General features: G+C 44.9%; 1 long non-coding RNA gene across 1 annotated transcript; it reads left to right on the top strand.

The window, feature by feature from the left end:
* The first annotated feature begins 2,195 nt into the window (after nucleotides 1-2,195).
* LOC123490650 lies at nucleotides 2,196-13,216 on the top strand. Its single transcript, XR_006660998.1, has 3 exons — nucleotides 2,196-2,301; nucleotides 12,563-12,643; nucleotides 13,097-13,216. It is a non-coding gene; the product is annotated as an uncharacterized LOC123490650 (long non-coding RNA).
* The last annotated feature ends 500 nt before the right edge of the window (nucleotides 13,217-13,716 follow it).

Below are 13,716 nucleotides of genomic sequence, written 5' to 3'. Positions count from 1 at the left end.
TATACGTTGTCCTCTGCATTTCTGTCAATAGAAGAAAAACTTTCAGAATGACCAGTGGATGCTGACAGACTCCGGAGTCGGGATCCACATTCAACGACAGTCAGTCTTTGTTCGTCGGTATGTTCACACTCAATTATATTTAAAAAGAGATGTGGACTGGGTCTAATAAAGTAGGTGAACTCCAACTATAATACAACTCTTATCTTTTTGTGTATTCTTAATATTTGCGTTGAAATACCTTCATTAATGATAGTGACGAATTTATCCTTCCACTTATCCTGTGTTTTCAAAATACCCTCAAAATACCCTCAAAAATACTCCTCTTTATAGGCATAATGAGTAATGTCAAACTGTGTAGAATTGCAGAAAATGCATTTAAAAATGTCAAAAGAAACTCCGGGGGAGGACCACCAGACTGTTCGTTCCCACTATATCTACACCACAATTTCGCCCTTGTCTCAATGCATGTACACACTCCTATTGAATATGCATTCACCTGTAATGTGAGTAGGCCTATGCCATCTCGATTTACCCATTTTATTAAGAGATCTACCATTCAAAGAAAATTATTACCATTATGTTAGATATTTTATTTTTTTACGATATTTTTTAATAATCATTGTTTTAATATAATAAATTAATGCGTACATGGCTGTCTCTGGGGAATTTTGTCATCAGAATTTTCAGATTTGATTGAATATCGGCATAAAACGTCCACCACCTTGACCCCCCCCCAAAAAATCTGCATCGGTCCTAAAAGATCCATACGGGTCGTTCTCTAGTGTGTGTGTGTGTGTGTGTGTGTGTGTGTGTGTGTGTGTGTGTGTGTGTGTGTGTGTGTGTGTGTGCTGTAACACTAACAAAGCATCATTATGAAACGCCTCTTGATCTGACTGATTCATGTCCAAATGCTACTGAACCCAGTGTCGAAGTCTGGCCTGTCTGAGGGAGTGTCTCCGTCCCAAATGGCTCCCTATAATAAGGGACTATACAGGGAGTACAGTAGGGAGCCATTTGGGACTCAGTCAGTGTTACAGTGAGTAGGGAGCCATTTGGAACACACTCAGTGTTACAGTGAGTAGGGAGCCATTTAGGACTCACTCAGTGTTACAGTGAGTAGGGAGCCATTTGGAACACACTCAGTGTTACAGTGAGTAGGAGCCATTTGGAACACACTCAGTGTTACAGTGAGTAGGAGCCATTGGAATACACTCAGTGTTACAGGGGAGTAGGGAGCCATTTGGAACACACTCTAGTGTTACAGGGAGTAGGGAGCCATTTGGAAACACTCAGTGTTACAGGGAGTAGGGAGCCATTTGGAACACACTCAGTGTTACAGTGAGTAGGGAGCCATTTGGAACACACTCAGTGTTACAGTGAGTAGGGAGCCATTTGGAACACACTCAGTGTTACAGTGAGTAGGGAGCCATTTGGAACACACTCAGTGTTACAGTGAGTAGGGAGCCATTTGGGACAGTGAAGCATTTTGTATTACTTTGGCTCTAAAAGTTTGAATTTGAAATCAAATGAAGTTATGACTATGAGGTTAAAAGTGCAGACTGTCAGCTTTAATTTGAGGGGGTCTTCAATCATATCGGGTGAACCCCATTTTAGGGGACCAAAAGTATTGGGACAAATTCACTTATGTGTATTAAAGTAGTAAAAAGTATTTGGTCCCATATTCATAGCACGTTTGAGTGATTACATCAAGTTTTTAGAAACATTTTGGAATATAGAGCCAAAAGAAGAAAGAAAGCTTGACTGTCCTAGTACTTACGGAGGGTACTCTATATCAATGATATATGTACCTCCTCTCAGCCCTGTGAACATTATGATGAACTGTTTCCCCTTTTAGTAAATTATGTGTGAGGAGCTCTCAGCATGTCATTTACAGAGGGACTTATTAAATATGTATGGAGGCAAAAAATATCTTCCTTCTCTCTCTCTCTCTCTCGCTCTCGCTCTCTCTCCATCTCTCCTTTCTATATCTCTCCCCCTTTCCCCTCTCTCTCTCTCATCTGTTCTCTCACCTCCTCTATCCCCTCCCTCCTCCTCTCCCTCTCTCCCCCTCTCTCCCCCTCCCTCCTCTCTCCCTCTTCTCTCCCCCTCTCTCCCCCCTCCTCCCCCTCCCTCCCCTCCTCTCTCTCTCCCCTCCCTCCCTCCCCCTCCCTCCTCCTCTCCCTCTCTAGACTGTACTGTTTGAAGGTGTATGGTCTGTCCTCTCTGTGGAGGCTGTTCAGAGGGAAGAAATGGAACGTCCTCAGACAGAGAGTAGACTCCTGCTCTTATGACCTGGACCAGGTAGTCACACACCTATCACACACACTCCTGTCACACACACACCTATCACACACACACACGTATCAAACACACACCTATCACACACACACACACACACGTATCACACACACACCTATCACACAAACACCTATCACACAAACACCTATCACACACACACACACACGTATCACACACACACCTATCACACAAACACCTATCACACACACACCTATCACACACACGTATCACACACACACACGTATCACATACACACAGTATCACACACACACTTATCACACAAACACCTACACACACACACCTATCACACACACACTATCACACACACACCTATCACACACACACCAACACACACACACCTATCACACACACACACGTATCACACACACACCTATCACACAAACACCTATCACACACACACCTATCACACACACACCTATCACACACACACCTATCACACACACACACCTATCACACACACACACACAATCACACACACACCTATCACACACACACCTATCACACACACACCTATCACACACACACCTATCACACACACACCTATCACACACACACACACACGTATCACACACACACCTATCACACAAACACCTATCACACACACGTATCACACACACACACGTATCACACACACACACGTATCACACACACACCTATCACACAAACACCTATCACACACACACCTATCACACACACACCTATCACACACACACCTATCACACACACACCTATCACACACACACCTATCACACACACACCTATCACACACACACCTATCACACACACACACACACGTATCACACACATATCACACAAACACCTACACACACACGTATCACACACACACACGTATTCACACACACACGTATCACACACACACCTATCACACAAACACATACACACACACCTATCACACACACACCTATCACACACACACCTATCACACACACACCTATCACACACACACCTATCACACACACACCTATCACACACACACACACCTATCACACACACACACACACCTATCACACACACACACACCTATCACACACACACACTATCACACACACACACACACACACACACACACCGATCACACACACACCTATCACACACACACACACCTATCACACACACACCATCACACACACACTAACACACACACACACACACCTATCACACACACACATCACACACACACACACCTATCACACACACACACACCACACACACACACATATCACACACACACACATACACACACACACCTATAACACACACCTATCACACACACACCATCACACACACATATCACACACACACCTATCACACACACACACACCTATCACACACACACACACACACAACACACACCTATCACACACACCTATCACACACACACCATATCACACACACACCTATCACACACACACACACTAACACACACACACACCCTATCACACACACACACATCACACACACACACACCTATCACACACACACACACACACACCACACACACACACACCTATCACACACACACCTATCACACACACACCTAACACACACACCTATCCACACACACACATATCACACACACACACACACACACACACACACTATCACACACACACACACAACACACACACACACCTATCACACACACACCATCACACACACACACACCCACACACACACACACACTATCACACACACACACACCACACACACACACCACACACACACACACCTATCACACACACACCATCACACACACACTATCACACACACACACACCCTATCACACACACCTATCACACACACACAATTATCACACACACACACACTCTATCACACACACACACACCTATCACACACACCTATCACACAACACACACACACACACACACACCTATCACACACACACCTATCACACACACACCTATCACACACACACCTATCACACACACACACCTATCACACACACACATCACACACACACAACACACACACACCATCACACACACCCAACACACACACACCTATCACACACACTACACACACCTATCACACACACACACCCACACACACACACCTATCACACACACACACATCACACACATTCACACACACACCACCACACACACACTATCACACACACACTCACACACACACACCTATCACACACACACCTCCACACACACACCACACACACACACTCCACACACACACACCTATCACACACACACACACACCTATCACACACACACCTATCACACACACACCTATCACACACACACCTATCACACACACACACATATCACACACACACACACACACTATCACACACACACCACACACACACACCACACACACACACCTATCACACACACACACTATCACACACACACCTATCACACACACACACCTATCACACACACACCTATCACACACACACCTATCACACACACACACACCTACACACACACACACCCACACACACACCCACACACACACCACACACACACACACCTATCACACACACACACACCACACACACACACACCCACACACCTATCACACACACACCTACACACACACATACCACACCCACACACACACACACTACACACACACACACTCACACACACATACCTATCACACCACACACACCCATAACACACCCACTATCACACACACACTATCACACACACACCTATCACACACACACTATCACACACACACCACACACACACACACCTATCACACACACACACACACACACACACACACCTATCACACACACACACACACACACACACACACACCTATCACACACACACCTATCACACACACACACCTATCACACACACACCTATCACACACACACACACACACGCTATCACACACACACACACACCTATCACACACACACACACCTATCACACACACACACACACCTCACACACACACCACACACACTACACACACACACACACTATCACACACACACCATCACACACACACAACACACCTATAACACACACACACTATCACACACACACACACACCTATCACACACACACACACCTATCACACACACACCTATCACACACACACCTATCACACACACACCTATCACACACACACCTATCACACACACACACCACACACACCTATCACACACACACACACCTATCACACACACACACACACCGTATCACACACACACACACCTATCACACACACACCTATCACACACACACCCACACACACACTATCACACACACACACACACACCTATCACACACACACACACATAACACACACACCACACACACCTATCACACACACCCTATCACACACACACACACCTATCACACACACACACACTATCACACACATACCACACACACACACCTATCACACACAAACTATCACACACACACACATTACACACACACATTTCACACACACACACACACACACACCTATCACACACACACACCTATCACACACACACACACACACACTTCAACACACACACACCACACACACCTAACACACACACACCTATCACACAATAATATCACACACACACACACCTATCACACACACACACACACTATCACACACACACACCTATCACACACACACCCACCCACATCAACACACACACACACCTAAACACACACACACACAACCTATCACACACACTCCACACACACCTACTACCACCACCCCACACACACACACACAATCACACACACCATCACACACACACACCTATCACACACACACACCATCACACACACACACACCTATCACACACACACCACACACACACACCTATCACACACACACCATCACACACACACTATCACACACACACACACAACACACACCTACACACACAACACACACTATAACACACACACATACCTATCACACACACACACACCTATCACACACACACACACACCTATCACACACACACCTATCACACACACACAACCTACACACACACACCTATCACACACACACCCTATCACACACACACCTATCACACACACACACACGTATCACACACACCCTATCACACACACCTATCACACACACACACCAATCACACACACACCTATCACACACACACCTATCACACACACACACACACACACACACACACCTATCACACACACACCGTATCACACACACAACCTATCACACAAACACACCTATCACACACACACTAATATCACACACACCTCACACAAACACCTATCACACACACACACACCTATCACACACACACCTATCACACACACACCTATCACACACACACACACACACGTATCACACACACACCTATCACACAAACACCTATCACACACACGTATCACACACACATATCACACACACACACGTATCACACACACACTATCACACAAACCACACACACCTATCACACACACACCTATCAACACACACACAACACACACACACACACACCTATCACACACACACACCCTATCACACACACACCTATCACACACACACCTCACACACACACCTGTACACACACACACACCTATCACACACACACACAACACACACACACACACATATCACACACACACACCATCACACACACACACACGCATACACACACACACCTATCACACACACACCTATCACACACACACACCTATCACACACACACACACACCTATCACACACACACACCTACCACACACACACACACACGTATCACACACACACACCTATCACACACACACCACACACACACACCTATCACACACACACCTATCACACACACACCTATCACACACACACACACTATCACACACACACTATCACACACACACACACCACACACACACACACACACCTATCACACACACACACACCTATCACACACACACCTATCACACACACACCTATCACACACACACCTATCACACACACACACACCTATCACACACACACACACACGTATCACACACACACACACACACCTATCACACACACACACACCTATCACACACACACACACACGTATCACACACACACACCTATCACACACACACACAACCCATCACACACACACACCTATCACACACACACACACCTATCACACACACCTAGTCACAACACACACCTATCACACACACACACACCTTATCACACACACACACACCTATCACACACACACACACACACACCTATCACACACACACCTATCACACACACACACACCTATCACACACACACACACACGTATCACACACACACACACACCTATCACACACACACCTATCACACACACACCTATCACACACACACACACCTATCACACACACACACCACACACACACACACACTATCACACACACCCAACACACACACACACACACACATCACACACACACTATCACACACACACCTATCCACACACACCTATCACACACACACCTATCACACACACACCTATCACACACACACACACACCATCACACACACACACCTATCACACACACACACACCTATCACACACACACCTATCACACACACACCTATCACACACACACACACCTATCACACACACACACACACACCTACACACACACACACCTATCACACACACACACACCGTATCACACACACACACACCTATCACACACACACCTATCACACACACACCTATCACACACACACCTATCACACACACACACACCTATCACACACACACCTATCACACACACACACACCTATCACACACACACACACACCTATCACACACACACACACCTATCACACACACACCTATCACACACACACCTATCACACACACACCACACACACACACACACCTATCACACACACACACACACAACACACACACACACCTATCACACACACACATCACACACACACCTATCGACACACACACCTATCACACACACACACACCTATCACACACACACCTATCACACACACACACACCTATCACACACACACACACACACACACACACACACACACCTATCACACACACAATTATCACACACACACCTCACACACACACATCACACACACACCTATCAACACACACACTATCACACACACTATCACACACACCTATCACACACACACACACCTATCACACACACACCTATCACACACACACACACCTATCACACACACACACACACACACACACACCCCATCACACACACACACACCTATCACACACACACCTATCACACACACACCTATCACACACACTCTATCACACACACACACCTATCACACACACACACACGTATCACACACACACACACCTATCACACACACACACCCCTATCACACACACACAACACCCCGATCCACACACACACCTTCAACACACCTATCACACACACACTATCACACACACACACGATCACACACCCGTATCACACACACCCACACCTATCACACACACACCTATCACACACACACATCACACACACACACACCTATCACACACACACCTATCACACACACACACACCTACCACACACAACACTCCACACACCCACACACACACACCTATCACACACACACCTATCACACACACACCACCTATCACACACACACACCCATACACACACACACACCTAATCACACACACACCCACACTCCCATCACACACACACCAATCACACACACCTATCACACAAATACCTATCACACACACACACCTATCACACACACACCTATCACACACACACCTATCACACACACACACGCATCACACACACACACCTATCACACAAACATTATCACACACCCTATCACACACACCTATCACACAAACACCTATCACACACACACACACCCTATCACACACACACTATCACACACACACCTATCACACACACACACACACATGATCACACACACACTTATACACACAAACACTTATCACACACACCTATCACACACACACACACACACACACACACACTATCACACACACACCTATCACACACACACCTATCACACACACCCTATCACACACACTCTATCACACACACACCTATCACACACACACACACACACATATCACACACACACCTATCACACACACACACACCTATCACACACACACACACACACCTATCACACACACACACACCTATCACACACACACCTATCACACACACACCTATCACACACACACCTATCACACACACACACACCTATCACACACACACACACACGTATCACACACACACACACACTATCACACACACACCCTACACACACACACCGTATCACACACACACACACTATCACACACACACAACACACACACACACCTATCACACACACCTACACCTATCACACACACACACCTTACACACACACACACACAACACACACACACCATCACACACACACCTATCACACACACACACACACACACACACCTATACACACACACTCTACACACACACCACACCACACACACACCTGTCACACACACACACCCTAACACACACACCTATCACACACACACACCCTATCACACACACACTATCACACACACACACACACCTATCACACACACACACACACCTATCACACACACCCCCTATCACACACACTATCACACACACACACCACACACACACACACCATCACACACACACACACACCACGTATCACACACACACACACTATCACACACACACTATCACACACACACCTATCACACACACACCACACACACGTATCACACACACACACACCTATCACACACACACCTATCACACACACACATACACACACACACACACAACCATCACACACACACACACACCTATCACACACACACACACACACACCTATCACACACACCCCACACACACAACTATCACACACACTATCACACACACACACACACACATCACACACACACACACACACACATTATCACACACACACCACACACACACACCTCACACACACACATCACACACACTATCACACACACACACACACCTATCACACACACACACACCTATCACACACACACACACCACACACACACCTAACACACACACTATCACACACACACACACAACACACACACTTATCACACACACACACTATCACACATTCACACACACACCTATACACACACACCTATCACACACACACCTATCACACACACATATCAACACACACCACACATATACACACACACTTCACACACACACACACTATCACACACACACACACACCTATCACACACACACCTATACACACACACACCATACACACACACACACACGTATCACACACACACACATTCACCACACACCCACACACACCTATCACACACACACCTATCACACACACACACTATCACACACACACACACCTCATCACACACACACTATCACACACACACACACCTACACACACACACACACACCACACACACACACACAACACACACACACACTATCACACACACACCTATCACACACACACACTATCACACACACACACACACACACCTCGCACACACACACCTATACACACACACCTATCACACACACACCTATCACACACACACACACCTATCACACACACACCTACACACACACACCTATCACGCACACACACACACACCTATCACACACACACACACCTGTCACACACTATCACACACACACCTATCACACACACACACACACGATCACAGGTATGGACACACAGATGGACGGACACACACAAATGTCACAGGTACACACACACACACACACACACACACACACACACACACACACACACACACACACACACACACACACACACACACACACACACACACACACACACACACACACCCCACATCTATGCCAGGTATACTCACACTTGACTCAGTCGCACACTTTACATTATCAAATGTACATACTTGAATGTAGGATGGACAGTTTAACCCATGTGTATATTTGTTACAGTGAACTAACGTGTGTATATTTGTTACAGTGAACTAACGTGTGTATATTTGTTACAGTGAACTAACATGTGTATATTTGTTACAGTGAACTAACGTGTGTATATTTGTTACAGTGAACTAACGTGTGTATATTTGTTACAGTGAACTAACGTGTGTATATTTGTTACAGTGAACTAACATGTGTATATTTGTTACAGTGAACTAACGTGTGTATATTTGTTACAGTGAACTAACGTGTGTATATTTGTTACAGTGAACTAACATGTGTATATTTGTTACAGTGAACTAACATGTGTATATTTGTTACAGTGAACTAACGTGTGTATATTTGTTACAGTGAACTAACGTGTGTATATTTGTTACAGTGAACTAACATGTGTATATTTGTTACAGTGAACTAACGTGTGTATATTTGTTACAGGAACTAACGTGTGTATATTTGTTACAGTGAACTAACGTGTGTATATTTGTTAGCAGTGAACTAACGTGGTGTATATTTGTTACAGTGAACTAACATGTGTATATTTGTTACAGTGAACTAACGGGTGTATATTTGTTATAGTGAACTAACGTGTGTATATTTGTTGAGTGAACTAACGTGTGTATATTTGCTACAGTGAACTAACGTGTGTATATTTGTTACAGTGAACTAACATGTGTATATTTGTTACAGTGAACTAACATGTGTATGTTTGTTACAGTGAACTAGCATGTGTATATTTGTTACAGTGAACTAGCATGTGTATATTTGTTACAGTGAACTAACATGTGTATATTTGTTACAGTGAACTAACATGTGTATGTTTGTTACAGTGAACTAGCATGTGTATATTTGTTACAGTGAACTAATATGTGTATATTTGTTACAGTGAACTAACATGTGTATATTTGTTACAGTGAACTAACATGTGTATGTTTGTTACAGTGAACTAATATGTGTGTATTTGTTACAGTGAACTAACATGTGTATATTTGTTACAGTGAACTAACGTGTGTATATTTGTTACAGTGAACTAATATGTGTGTATTTGTTACAGTGAACTAACATGTGTATATTTGTTACAGTGAACTAATATGTGTATATTTGTTACAGTGAACTAACATGTGTATATTTGTTACAGTGAACTAATATGTGTGTATTTGTTACAGTGAACTAACATGTGTATATTTGTTACAGTGAACTAACTTGTGTGTATTGTTTTCTAGTTGTTTATCGGGACGTTGCTGTTCACCATCCTGCTGTTCCTCCTGCCAACCACAGCTCTATACTACCTAGTCTTTACCATGGTGAGAACACACACACACACACACACACACACACACACACACACACACACACACACACACACACACACACACACACACACACACACACACACACACACCCACACATTCCTCCTGCCAACCACAGCTCTATACTACCTGGTCTTTACCGTGGTAAGACTCCCTGAGCCAGGCAATTTAATCCCCTATAATTGCTCTCCATCCATGGGCGCTGCCCTGAGGCTGACCCTGGGCCTGTCAACGTGTGTGTGTCCATCCATGGGCGCTGCCCTGAGGCTGACCCTGGGCCTGTCAACGTGTGTGTGTGTCTGGGGGTGTTGGGAAAGGCACCAGAAACATTCTCCTTCTAACCGATGGACAATGAAATATCTATTATTTGACCCCTACTGTCTTTCTGTCTGTCTGTCTCTCTCTCTCTCTCTCTCTCTCTCTCTCTCTCTCTCTCTCTCTCTCTAGCTCCGCCTTGTGGTAGTAATGTTCCAGGGAGTTCTCCACCTCAGTGTTGACTTCATCAACTCCTTCCCTCTGTTTGCCATGGGCCTCCGAGTCTTCAGATCCTACAGACTGGCAGGTGGGTGGGAGGGAGGGATATGTTATCTCCGCCCCATTGCAAAATGTGTAGAATTGGAGAAAACTTGCTTTAAAACCGCAACATTTTCTCTACGCCCCATGGCAAAATGTGTAGAATTGTAGGAAATGTACGTTAAGACTTAGTGGAACTGACAGCGTTTTAACTACTTTGCAGATATGAAACAAACAGACAATCATAATATCAGTCAGAAATATCAAATTCCCAGTTTATGCTACAAAACCAACTTTATAAAAGGTTTTAAAAATGTACTGTACTGTGGTTGTCTGTTCTGTTCTGTGGTTGTCTGTACTGTGGTTGTCTGTTCTGTGGTTGTCTGTTCTGTGGTTGTCTGTACTTTTGTTGTCTGTTCTGTGGTTGTCTGTTCTGTTGTTGTCTGCACTGTGGTTGTCTGTTATGTTCTGTGGTTGTCTGTACTTTTGTTGTCTGTTCTGTGGTTGTCTGTACTGTGGTTGTCTGTTCTGTGGTTGTCTGTACTGTTGTTGTC

Source organism: Coregonus clupeaformis, unplaced genomic scaffold, assembly GCF_020615455.1.
Source record: "Coregonus clupeaformis isolate EN_2021a unplaced genomic scaffold, ASM2061545v1 scaf4282, whole genome shotgun sequence".
NCBI lineage: Eukaryota > Metazoa > Chordata > Actinopteri > Salmoniformes > Salmonidae > Coregonus > Coregonus clupeaformis.
The sequence above is the reverse complement of the archived record's forward strand: the minus strand, read 5'-3'. Positions and strand labels throughout refer to the sequence as shown.